At 34.1% G+C, this 14,908-nt stretch overlaps 1 protein-coding gene across 1 annotated transcript in view; it reads right to left on the bottom strand.

Moving 5' to 3' along the window:
- Nucleotides 1-14,908, bottom strand: part of LOC143047351 (putative inhibitor of apoptosis) — a 248,916-nt gene that overhangs the window by 49,004 nt on the left and 185,004 nt on the right. The gene's annotated exons all lie outside the window — the stretch shown is intronic.

Here is a 14,908-nt window from a genome sequence, read left to right as displayed (position 1 = left end):
ATTTATTGTAATTATGATACTCTAGTGTGGTGGTTATGTAGTTTATAGTTGTATTGCAACATTTTTGTTTTGAAACACCTTTTATAGACATAGGCTTTAGGAAGTGAAAGTATTTTGTTTTTCATTTTCGGTTTTGTTGTTGGCATTTATTAAGTAAGGGGCTACTACATTCTTCCGATTAGTCATGGAACAGTATGGTCCAAAGAAGAAACGCCATCGTCGTAGACGTAGACAACGACCCTACTGGGACAACGACTTTGACAACCAAGCCAACCAAAACTACTCACCTACTGCAACTCCTATTCCAAGAGATCCTATCGTATGTTTTCGATGCGGAGGACTTGATCACATATCCATTGGTTGCCGTATACGATTAGACCATTCACGACAAGCCTATACCTTCCAGCAGATCAACGCTGAAGATAGAACATATGCATACCAACAGCAACAGTCAACACAAGATGTCACTGACCAACTTATAGGTAACATCAACGAAGTCACTGTTAAGATACATGGTATTCCAGCTACAGCTTTATTAGACACAGGTTCCACAGTTAGCACTGTCAGCGAGTCATTTCATCGAAAATACTTACCTGATCATACTATACAGACACTTAACCGTATTTTACACATTGAATGTGCTGATGGAGAGAACTTACCGTATCATGGTTACATCACTGTCGACTTAGAATTACCTGGAGCATCACCATCAGATTTACCACAACCTTGCTTACTACTAGTAGTCCCTGATAGCAACTACAACAAGGCCGTACCTTTGCTACTTGGTACCAACGTATTGCATAGAGCTATGGATGATGTGAAACAACGCTTTGGTCATAGATTTTTGCAGAACGCCAACTTGATTACTCCATGGTATATGACGTTTCGATGCCTTTTACTCAGAGAGAAAGAACTCAACAAGAGAAGCAACAGGTTAGCATTGATTAAATGCGCAGAGGGAAAGACTGTTCGCATTCCACCGAATAAAGATGTTATGCTTCAAGGCTATATGGACCATGAGTTGCCGTACCACCCTGTATGTGGAATACTTCAACCAACACATAAGGCAGCAGTACCTGAAGACTTAGACATAGCTCCAACTCTTGTCAACTACCAATACAGAGATAACAGATTAGTACCTGTACATATCAGTAATGTAACAACGAGAACCATAACAGTTTCACCGAATGCCATCCTTTGTGAGCTGCAACCTGTCTCAATTGCTGATATAGAAACACCAGATTGTACAGATTATGATGTTTTAAACGATGTACACTTACCAACAGACGTACTCAGTGATGAACAGTTAGAGAAAGGTAAACAACTACTTAGACAGTATAGAGATGTTTTTAGTATGTCAGACACCGACATTGGTCATACAGGTGCAGTTCGTCATAGAATTGATCTCACTGATGATACACCGTTCAAGCAGAGACATAGGCGTATACCACCAGCCATGTTTGATGAAGTTCGTACACATCTACAGCAACTACTCACAGCTGGCATAATACGACGTTCACACTCACCTTGGTCATCTAATGTGGTACTTTGTCGAAAGAAGGATGGGAAACTCAGAATGTGTATTGATTACAGACAACTGAATCAAAGGTCCGTGAAGGATTCCTACGCTTTGCCACGCAGCGAGGAGATACTAGACGCTCTTGGAGGTAACACGCTATATACTGTACTTGATATGAAGAGCGGGTACCATCAGGTAGAGGTAGAAGAGTCACATAAGCAGAGAACAGCTTTCACTGTCGGCCCACTAGGCTTTTACGAATTCAACCGCTTGCCGTTTGGATTAGTCAACAGCCCAGCGACATATCAGAGGTTAATGGAAGAGATACTAGGAGACCTACATCTTGATATCTGCTTTATCTATCTGGACGATCTGATCATATTCTCCGATACTTATGAGGAACATCTAGTAAGATTAGAGAAAGTACTACAGAGGTTAAGAGAAAGCAACCTTAAACTATCACCAAAGAAATGCTCATTCCTTCAAGAGAAAGTCAAATATATTGGTCATATCGTCTCCAAAGATGGGATACAACCAGACCCAGCAAAGATAGACAAGGTAACCAACTGGCCACGTCCAACAACACCAGAAGAAGTCCGTCGCTTCCTTGGTTTTGTAGGATACTACCGGAAGTTCGTAAAAGATTTTTCGAAAATAGCAAGACCACTCACCGACTTGATGCCTCCACCGAAAAGCTCATCAAAGAGACGCAAGCCAAAACCTCGAGATCCAAACAGTCAATCATGGATATGGGGAGATCTTCAAGAACAAGCTTTCCAAACACTTAAAACAGCACTAGCTTCACCACCTATACTGGGATTTCCACGATACAATAAACAGTTTGAGTTACATACTGATGCATCCATGCAAGGCTTAGGAGCGGTATTATACCAAGAACAGGAAAACAAGAAGCGTGTCATTGCTTACGCCAGTAGAGGACTCAGTAAGACAGAGCGAAATTATCCTGTACATAAATTAGAATTTTTGGCATTAAAATGGGCTGTCACCGAGAAATTCCACGACTACTTATATGGAAACACCTTTACAGTATTGACAGACAACAATCCTCTAACCTACGTGCTAACATCAGCCAAACTAGATGCAACTGGACACCGTTGGATTGCAGCATTAGCATCGTACAACTTTAACATCATGTACAGACCAGGTTCCAAGAATGCCGATGCTGATTCTTTATCAAGATTACCCGAGTTACTTGGACGTTCACCATCCAACTTAGATGCTACTTCTGTCAAAGCCATCTGCAATCTTCAGCATACTCAACCTTTCGTCGATACTTTGTCGATGAATACTCTTGCAACTGTTGATGATACATCGTTACCAGCACAGCATTTGGTTGACATCAAATCAGAACAAAAGAGCGATTACAGAATTAAAGAATGGATTTACTGGGTATCCGAACACCGCAAACCAACTAAGGAACAACTAGAAAGATCACCAGAGAATACATGGTTCGTCAATAACTTCGACAAATTACAACTTAAAGATGGAATTCTATTCAGGGAAGCTACACTTGATTGCCAAACAGTTAAGCAACTAGTTTTACCAGAAACTTGCGTTCCAAAAGTAATGAAAGCACTTCACGATGATATGGGCCACCAAGGACGAGATAAGACACTGTCACTTATAAGAGATAGATTTGTATGGTATGGGATGACAAGAGATGTGGATCAGTGGATAACGCAATGCAACAGATGCATAAGACGAAAAACACCAACTAATGAAAGAGCACCACTAGTTAGCATTGAAACATACCAACCACTTGAACTAGTATGCATGGACTACTTGTCACTGGAAAGATCAAAAGGAGGTTTTGAAAATGTTCTTGTCATCACCGATCACTTTACACGGTATGCCTTAGCGATTCCAACGAGGAACCAAACAGCAAAGACTACCGCCGAAGCATTTTTCAACCACTTTGTAGTACATTACGGATTGCCAGAACGTATTCACAGTGACCAAGGTGCCAACTTTGAATCGAACATCATTAAAGAACTATGTAACATCACAGGCATGCAGAAATCACGTACTACACCTTACCATCCTATGGGCAACGGTACTACAGAGCGTTTCAATCGAACATTACTGGGTATGTTAGGTACACTGGAAACAACACAGAAGAAAGATTGGAAAGCACACATTGCTGGATTAGTACATGCTTACAACTGCACCAGACAGACAACTACCAGATACTCACCGTACTTCCTAATGTTTGGTAGGGAACCACGATTACCGATTGACATCGCCTTCAACCTTCTTGGTAATGAACAAAAGCAACCAGTGACGAAGTACATTGAAACCGTACAGAAAAGATTGAAAGAGGCATACGAGTTGGCAACAAAACACTCGAGAATAGGGAAAGATAGACAAAAATACAACTACAACAAGAAAGCTAGATCAGCCATCTTACAAACCGGCGATAGAGTCCTAGTAAAGATCTTGGCCTTCGACGGGAAACATAAGCTAGCTGACAAGTGGGAAGAAGATCCATACCAGATTGTTAATCAGCCTAACAAAGAGATACCTGTGTATGAGGTCAAGAAAGAAAACGGAACTGGAAGGAAGAAGACACTTCATCGCAATCTTCTACTTCCAATTGGATTTCTGCCAAAGACTGTTGAGTCTGAGATAGCTCCTGCACCTAGACAGAGGCGTAAACCGCTGAGGTCTGGACGGCCACCGACGAAGTCTGTTGGGAACAGCATTGAAAAGATGTCTGCATCGGAATCAGATGAGGAGTCGGAGCAGGGGTATTGGATAATAGAGACAGGGAGGAGTACACCTAGCAACACTGACAGTGAAGTAGATATGGTGGAAAGACCTAGGGTAGATGATGTAACTATCAGCGACACGGGTGACGATCTTGATGCCGTTGGTAGTAGCCAGGTTAATGGTTTAGTAGAGGACGCTTTACCTTCAGACATAGTAATTGCTGAAGAACCTAACCCTGGAACAGAGGATGTTGAACCTGCAGCGACTGGTCAGAATATTGAAGATGACACTTTAGAATCAGATAATGGCAGTGCGTTGACGGAGGATCCATCTCTAGATGAAATGGCAGATGAATCCACACATGATGAAACTACAAGAGTACAACCAGTTAGGGAAAGAAGACGTAGATACTTACCTACACCACCACGTCACATACCAGAACCTACCACACTTGCTAGACCTCAGAGAAATCGAAAACCACCGAAGTACCTGCAAGATTATGTCACTACATCAAAGCAGGCCACAACTAAACCAGACTGGTTAGCTAAAGTACATTGGTTGGAAAATCAGGCAGAAATAGGACGATTTAGAGGTTTAGAGATGGAACTATCGAGGGCTATCATCAAGATTATTGAGAACAGTTCTTAATGTAAACAGCTTGACGAGGACGACAAGGTCATAAGAGGGGAGAAAGACACAATGACATGGAAGTCATTTTCTTCAACAGAGGGGAGAATGTAGTAGTGTCATTTTTACGTCTATTAATTATATATAAATAATAGTAAAAATATCTTTAAAGTTCTTAAATTAATTCTATTTATAATCACGTTTAACTCTAGAATTTTGATAAAGGTATATTATTATTTAAATCAAATCTACACTTTACTTTTTATATTGAGTTCATGAATATTCAAAAGGGTCTTACTTTAAATTACGTATTTGATTGGTCATTATCATTTTTCGCGGTCAATTTATATTTTGTATTGACCAGGTAGATTTGCACGGGAGATTGAGATTTACAGTCGCATGATATTGTATCTCGAATTTATATACCTGTATTATTGTGGACACAACATATTATCTATTTAATGTAAGTTAACTTCTTTGTTATATAATTAATATTTTCACATGTAAATGATAAAGTTAGCAAAGTTTATATTATATGATTTCGTTCTCCTCGTAAAGTTTGGTTATTACATAAGTATGATAGATGTACCCGAGAATATTTTATTTAGCTTCGTGCTTCATATATTTTATTGTCTACCGTTAATTTGTCACGATAGAATATATAGTACAAGATAATTTGCATAGCTATTTGATTATTGACACAGATAATTTATATTTCATAAATGGCGGCATATTAGACAAAATAAGGAAAAGTGTTAAAGTTGATATTTATTAGTACACTTATATTATACATTGTAGTGATAGAAGTTTAACTATAAATGAATCTGAGTTATTTTGACATATTGTATATTTTAATATTTTACGAGTTCGAATGTTTATGATTGCAATTTTGGTTTTAGGACTCCATTGATGTAATTATATACAGAGTATAAATTGTGAACTGTGCCTATTCCTTGCCAGTAAAAACTCACTCCACAAGTGGTAAGAGTCAATCTATTTTTCATTATGTAATGTTGTAAACAAAACGTTATGGATTATCTTCCTTTAAATATGCGGTTTTAAGCATATTTAATATATTGGCTTCATAAGTCGTTATAAAAATAGTATTTACAATTTAATGATTGTTGTAATGTAATTGTATCTAAAGAACAAATAATATCGTATGTTCCGATTACCTTAATGTTACATTTGCAGTTTTAACTTTAGTTTTGTACCGTACACATAGTAAACCAGTAAACTTTATATAGTATATTATTTACGATGAAGGGTTACATTCTTATGTAGTGTATCACAATGTGAATTAAAAGTACACGTAACATTAGCTCACTGATTGTCTCTTATGTGTATTCGCTATATAGTACACAGTATTAATGTGCATTCTATTTTACCATAACTATATGTGTAATGTGTAATTTAAGATACTTGTGTTTTATAATAGATACCCTCATCATGCTCATCTTCCAGTGGTTCTTTAAAGTTTCACGTCCAACCTCACTGTCGACATCCTATTGCACGACCTACCTATTGTATTTAAAATCTATGTGTTATAGTCATGAACATGCATGAAATATTTGCTACTGGACGTAAAGCAAACAACAATCAATCACAATCAACTTAATTAATTTCCCTGTACTAGTACTTAGCCCACGAAGACAAGATCTTGTAAAATGCTATAATGTACAATTTCCATTTACATTTTTATGGGTTTTTAGGGGGGGTCTCTTCAATTTATTACATAACTGACTGCTTATTAAAAACATTTACATTTTTTTTTTACTATGGTTCTTATCTACTGTTTTAATTCGATTTATAACATATGATTTTTTTGTCAGGCAAGGATAAAACTTTTTTTCAGGTGATTTTGCTTCATTTAGACATGAAAAGGGAATAACGGACGACTAAATTAAAGAGTTTGTTTACATATAATACATTGTACTGGCGAATATATCTCACCTAACACGTTTTGATCGGGCCAGTGAAACCTAGTTTAGTACGGTTTTATTCATTGAAGTTTGCAAGCATAGTTTTTATTTAAAGGAAATAAATAAAGCAAAATCTATTAATTAATTGGACTGAATAGACAAAACTAATCATTTTGCATTCACATGTCACGTATTGTAGGGAAATTACCGAATCAGAAATAAAATGAGCATTAACCGGATGAATATTGTTGGAAGAGTTTACTTACTGTTTTCAAAGGTCTGATCTTTACGAATCTATTTCATGATTACTGACAGATCAAAATTATCAAGTATATATAGCAAGAAGTTGTTGGCCAGAATATTCATTGGTCAGTTATAAATGAGGTCTGTATGGGTGTTTAATTGCCTCATTTATTAAATAAGAAATCGTTATTTTGAAAAGTTGACTAACAAAATATAAATTTACCTCCTAATTTGGTACAACTATCATTTGGTGTTATTTTAATGCTAAACAAATTATGATAAATGAATATTTATATGATGTAATTCCATTAAATCGGTCCGTTTTCATTGCAATTAGGTAACTGTTAATTGTATATATTAGTCTGAGTACTGTTTAACTATTATTTAAGTTTAACATATTTAGACTCGTCCAATTCAGGGGAATTAGATTTCAGCAAGTGCTTTTTATGTACTTTTCTTATATTTTTGACGGTTTGTAAGTCATTTAAAGTTGAATGATTAAGTTAATATTGACATTAAAAGACCTCCTCACAAAAATGGTTGTTTAGATCCCCGAGCCCGAATTTTTGTTCGGAGGTCTTTTAATATCAATATTAACTTATCATTGAACTTTTACTATTACATATTAACTTTTTATTTGGTATACCAACTATTCAAATATTAGTGTATCTTCTATTCAAGTAATTCTTTTTAAAACATAGTCATTTAAATTATGTGAATAATAAAACAGACCTTTGTATTGAAAAAATAAGTTCACAACCAACTTATATACCTATATGGAGTTATTTTCTTTCAGAACGACAGGTCATTCTTTTTCAGAATCAACCCGGACGATACCAAGTTTCAATTAAATATGCTCAAAGGCATAAAATAATGACCTGTGTGAGGTAATTATTTTCCTTGATAAAAATGCAATCTATAATTTACTTCAAAATTTTATTCGTCTGATAGTTTTTTGTTGCCGATTTGGAAATTTATTTTTTAAAGTTCAATCGATGATAGATGTAAAAGAAACCTTCATTGTCCGCATTTTAATTTTAGAAACAAATAACGTGAAGTTTTGTTAATTTATCGATACAATAAAGAAACACTATCATATATGTGAGATGAATTTTAATATAGACTTTCATAAATAAAAAGCCAAATTTAACATATTCGTGTGTTAGATTTTGAAAGTCTTATTGAGTCACACTGAATAGGTTGATTGATTTTTGGTTGCTTGCCTAACGTCCAGTGGCAAATATTTCATGCATGTTCAGGACTATAAACGCTGAATATGAAATCATACTGTGACCTTCATGTATTTATATTCGTCTTCGTGTCAGTTCTTAACTTTTTTAAATGTATGTATACCTTTAACCCGAATAATTCAGTCGTTATATTCCGCTGATCTAATAAGGCTACGGTCGGTCTTTCATTTGATCAATCCTGACACCTCTCGGTGTGTTCTACGACAAGAAAAACCTTAAAATATGCATTATCTATAACATAATGTTGATACTTTATATGACCTACCGTGTCATTTCTATGTTTATGGATATAGAACGTCATTGTGAAAAAAATACCTAACTGCAAATAAACTTTATATTAGGATTCATATATTAGGTAAATATATAAGATGTCATTACATGCATGCTAGCAAGCTTTAAATATGGCTTCAATTTCCTGTTATAATTATATTTTATAAGTCTCTGAGAACTTAATTGCCGAGTAAACAAACTACTGATGACTGATTGTCCAATTAAGCACCTGTTGACTAATGGATTAAACTTTTTATTGATAAGGGACAATTAAATGAAAATTAAATTATGCTAAAACGATAGTAACAATTTTTAACTATTTCTAATATAGAAATGTGCATTTCATTAATAAATAAATATAAAAAGTAAATATTGATTTATTTTTCAACAGTATCTTAAAAATTTGCTACAGATGTAATTAATATCATAATTCGAGGTTTAAACAATATTTTATAAATGTACTTGTGCATACCAACCTGAATAAAATAATACGAACAAAAAAAAAAATTCAAAAAGAAAAAAAAAGAAACAAAATCAAAGCATTGAAAAAAACAAATTTAAAGAAACAGATACAAAGGTGAATAAAACAAAGAAAAAAAGCCTTATCAAAACATACAAACCTGAATAAAATAAATAAAAACAAATAAAAAATACAAAAATATAAAAAGAAAGAAACAAAGTTAAAACATTGAAAAAAACAAATTAAAAAGAAACAGATACAAAAGTGAATAAAACAAAGAAAAACTTAAAACAAAAGAAAAAAAAAGCAGAATCAAAACATAAAAAAAGAAGAAACAATTAATAAAAAATCAACAAAGATTAAAACAATTTTTTTTATACAAATTCAAGAATAGGTTAAATGTCTATTTCAAAAGAATCATTAGTTACCTGTACATGTATATTTTAATGACACACACACACTGAAAACTTCAACCCTGATTGATTTCAACAGGTAATATAATTAGATAAAACACCAGCCTATATGTTTTATGACCCCAATAAATGGCCAGCATCTCAAGATCGAATACCCCAATAAATGGTCACCAATTTAAGGTGACAATACAAGAGGGTGGACATAACTACGAGGAAGTCACAGGTTGTACTGTAAGTATACTCAAGAAATGTATTCTGTTGAACTTCCTTTAAATAAAGCTAATACTAACGGTAACCACTGCCCTTTCCTCGATCTTGATATCTATATCATTAACGGGAAGCTTAATACAAAAGTTAATGATAACAGAGATGATTTTGAATGTCCTATCGTTAATTATCAATTTTTAGATGGTGACGTTCCCTTGTCACCATCTTATGGTGTTTATATATCTCAACTTGTACGATTCGCTCGTGTATGTAACAACGTATTATATTTTAGCGAGATAAATTTAAGTATAACCGAAAAATTATTACACCAGGGTTTTTGATATCACAAACTAGTCAAAACATTTACTAAATTTTATCATCGGTATAAGGAAATAATTCGTAAATATAACTCAACATGCAGACATCTCATACGTTCAGGTATTTCACATCCAATCTTTTATGGTAATTATCTTTACAAAGCACAAAAATGTCAGTATTCAGCTCAAAAGCTTACAAAACCTTTAAACAGACTTTTTAAGAAAGGATATAGTTACGATACTTTTGTCAGGTCATTAAAGATTGCATATTTCGGGTTTAATATTGATTCACTTATAGGGTCTTTGCATAGGAACTAAACACATATATTTAAAAAAAAATAGTTGTTGCCATGACACGTGTTGTGTTATTCATATATATTTTATGATATTATGATACTAAACCCCTAATGGGATGGATTGTGCCTGATATTCATATGATGAAGACATCAGTTTGATTGAGGTTCGGAGCTGACATGTCAGTTAACTGCTAGTAGTCTGTTTTTATTTATGTATTATTGTCATTTTGTTTATTTTCTCTTGTTACATCTTCTTACATCGGACTCGGACTTTTCTTGAATTGAATTTTAATGTGCGTATTGTTATACGTTTACTTTTCTACACTACCTAGAGGTATAGGGGGAGAGTTGAGATCTCATCAACATGTTTAACCCCGCCGCAATTTTCCGCCTGTCCCAAGTCAGGAGCATCTGGCCTTTGTTGGTCTTGTAGGATTTTTCATTTTAAATTCTTGTGTATAATTCGAAGTTTAGTATGACGTCCATTATCACTGAACTAGTATACATATTTTTTAAGGGGCCAGCTGAAGGACGCTTCCGGGTGCGGGAGTTTCTGGCTACATTGAAGACCCATTAGTGACCTTCGGCTGTTGTCTGCTTTATGGTCGGCTTATTGTCCTATTGACACATTCCCCATTTCCTTTCTCAATTTTATAGTGGTATATTAATCCGCCACATAGACAAATACTAGATGAAAGAAAGCGAACAACTGTGGAAATGCACCGGTGCTAAGATTAGACAGTGTACATTGTATGTCTTTAAATTTTAATATACATATTGGCCTAAAAATTAAAGAAGGGTATGGAATACAGAGTCATCTCAAGAATTTTTAAAACATAACTTTAAAATTACGGAAAGAATAAACATCAAACGCAGGGCATGTCTACAAGTGTTACTGTAAGCCTTAAATCTTCGACTTGTTATAAAAGAGGGACGAAAGATACCAAAGGGACAGTCAAACTCATAAATCTAAAACAAACTGACAACGCCATGGCTAAAAATGAAAAAGACAAACAGAAAAAACAATAGTACACATGACACAACATAGAAAACTAAAGAATAAACAACACGAACCCCACCAAAAACTAGCGGGGATCTCAGGTGCTCCAGAAGGGTAAGCAGATCCTGCTCCACATGTGGCACCCGTCGTGTTGCTTATGTGATTACAAATCCGGTAAATAGTCTAATTCGGTAGGTCACATTCATGAAAGGGAAGGGGATTGTAGTTACGACGTAAGGAACATATCCGATTTCATTTGTGAAACGATTATTCCATAACGGTCAACCAATTCGTGATGGCGTCCGTAAAATTTACGAAGGGATGATTTCAACTTCACCATTTGGAACTCTTGGTTTAATAGCTTCCTTCACTACTGGACGAAAATACAACTGTCCATACCAGTAACAGTCGTTGTACGACTATCTTAGTCTGTGAAAGACAAGTAACGACTGTCAAATCTGTCATATTTCGTTGCAACAGTTCATTTATGTCTGTCCCAACTTTTTTACGGGTTGTGAAAGTAAAAAATGCTACCATCAGTCATTTCAGAACTGTCGCAGTGGTTTACGGTGTTGTCACAGTCAAACTCTATTTATTACAGTCTTTCTAATAGTTGTGACAGTTGCATAATGTCCGTCCCAACCTTTTAATAGTTGGGACAGTTAAAATTTGTTTGTGTCAACTTTTCAGACGTTGATGCAGTCAAAAAATGTTTGTCACAACGTTTTTAGAGTTGGGACAGTCGCCAACTGTTTGTTACAACTTTCAAAAGGTTGACACAGTCATTAAATGTTTATTACATCTTATAAAAGGTTGACACAGTCGTTAAATGTTTAAAACAAACACTTCATAGGTTGATACAGTCGGTAAATGTTTTTAATGCAAATATTTTAGCGTAACGGTAGTCGATCAGTGTAAAAAAAAATCACGTCTCACCCGGCTCTCAAGATTTTATTTAGTTGTGAAATAGAACATAACTTATAGTTTTATCGTCTGTTGTGCGATTGTAAACTTGTTTTGCTGTTTATTCATTTATTTTGCGATCGTTGTTTGTCTTTTGTCGTTTTCCATTTATTGCCGTAGCATTTTCCGTTTATTTTTGACAGTCATGTGCGTTTGACTTTAAATAATTCTTTTGATATCCTTACTTTTTAATTTATAATATCTGTCGTTCATAACTGGTTTTAAAAACCAGAAGCTTTCGTTTAAAATGGAGTTTTAATATTATTGCAGAAAAATGAGAAGATGATAATGGATTCCAATATACATTCAAATTTATACTTGAAAAAGTTTTGATAAATTCTGCGGAATAGAAAAATGTACCATGGGTGTACCTGAAATAAATTTAAAGATTATGACTAAGTTACCAATATTGTACAGCATAATAAAACAGTTTTAATTCGAATTACACCCCGAGGGACATTTCCGATGATTAAAAAAATAATTAGTAAAATCTGTCAAGTTTCATTAAAAACGGAAAACAATTCTTCACCGTAAACGATTTACCCTCTTTAATTTTTTGTCGGCAAAAAAAAACGGACCTCAGGTCGGCAAATTTCTAAGTACATCTTTACACAGAAAACTAGATGTTAGACCACATGTACAATAATCTGAGCTGGAAATTACAATCAATGAGTAGAAAATATCAATATTTTAAAGCATGTCTATCGAATAATCATGGTTTCATAATTTTGAAGGGAAAATGTGCACATTTGTCAGCTTACAGACCTTACAGTTTGTTTAAACTCATTGGCGGGTCCAGGGGGAGGGTTCCGAGGGTTGGAACCCCCCATATTTTGGCCGCTTAATGCATTTGAATGTGGACATACAATTGGAACCCCCCTTTTTTGTCCTGGGTTGGAAACCTCCCCTTTTTAAAATGGCTGGATCCGCTACTGATCCTACAGATTCCATATTGAGATACTCCGATAGACTATATAGCTATGCATTGACATTCTATACTACCACACTCGTGCATAGTTGCATATTCCAGGGAAAATATAGGCGTTGAGCTTGTTAGTTGTGCATCATAACAAATCATTGAAAGTCACAAATGACACCGTTCCCCTCCCCCTTTTATCATGTGTATGTCATTTATTCCCTTATTTAGTTTGCATACATCACCCTGAGTGGAATACAAAAAAGGGTACTCTATATCTTCCCTTTTTTTGTGGGAAAAATTTGTTTGATTATATACAGATATAGGGAATCACTCAAACATGACTAGATCTGCGCCCCTTAGGGCAGTCAGTGGGCCCCTCTCCCTTATGAAAAGTTCTGGATCTGCCACTGACCTATACATCATGTAGTGTACATATTGTATGTTAATGTATTGCTTACCATGCTTACTCTGGTCCTAAATTTGCATGAAATACTTGTCACTGGACATTTTATAACCAACAACCAACCGATCTTTACCTGTATGTATCCATATAAATGTGGTTCATGCTTATGCTGAATTACTAGTATTTCCCTCGTTTTGCTTTATCATTTTCATGTTTATATTCAGCTGATAGTTTTTGTTCAATTAAGAACAATGAAGAATGCATTGTGACATCAGAATTTCCATAAAAAACATGCATAGTACAAAAAGATATGATTTGATCATAAAATGTCATGAAAACTATTAACTTAAAGATTAAATAGTGACTAATTTAGCAAGTGTGCACTTTCATTTAAATTTTAAATAATTCTCAAATCATGGAAAACAAAACATTAATATATATATTTGATAATATCAGACATTGAAAGTGAATAGGTATTTTAAAATGGTTTAAAATAGCATTAATTATCAAAATAAAACAATATTATTAAATTAATGTTCCTGAAACAATGCACAGAGTCATAAACAGTTAATTGCAATTTAAACACAGTTGATTAAAGAAATTGTGCTAATTCAATTAGAAATTGTTTTATCATGTACTACATTGTTTAAAAAACACATATCAAAAGAGCAAAGCTAGCATCATAATTTTATTCTTTTTAGATTTAACATAGAATCTTTATTAAATCACTTTAATTTGTTAATACTTTGAACCTAAACTATATATTTTGATGTGAAATTTTTATATAAATTGTGCCCTGTTAGCATTGTTTGTCAAAATTCATTTTATGCCATACATGTTAACTTACTTACAAGTAGTAACATTCAATGGTCTTTTGATTTATTCCGCAATGATTAAAGGACTTTCTAATCATGAGCCATATTTTTTTACACACATTCAATTGTGTTCTAACTGTTGGGTTGATGCATCATTGATATATCCCACATTCCTTTGATCATGTGTATTCACATACGACTGCAGATGTTTTGCATTTTCTACATAATCATGATAATTTTTTTATGTTAACATGGTATAAACTTTTTTAAAGTATTTTATGAAGCTCAAAATAATTTTTATAGATATCATATAGTATTATCCAGTAAGTTGTCATAAAATTTACTGTGTTAACTGCATTGTACATGTTGTATCTACTAATTTAGTCTAAAAAAAATTTTTATTCAAATTCAAAATAAATAATTAAAATATTTGTATTTACTGAATATGACCATGCAAATGTGACATTAAAATAGGTAATAATCAGGATGTTTTAAACTGCATAGGTAATAATCCGAAATTCTTATATACATGATGTAGCTAATATACAAATTAA

This window comes from Mytilus galloprovincialis, chromosome 10 (assembly GCF_965363235.1).
Source record: "Mytilus galloprovincialis chromosome 10, xbMytGall1.hap1.1, whole genome shotgun sequence".
Classification (NCBI taxonomy): Eukaryota; Metazoa; Mollusca; class Bivalvia; order Mytilida; family Mytilidae; genus Mytilus; species Mytilus galloprovincialis.
Note: the sequence above shows the minus strand (reverse complement) of the source record. Positions and strands in the feature narration are given on the sequence as shown.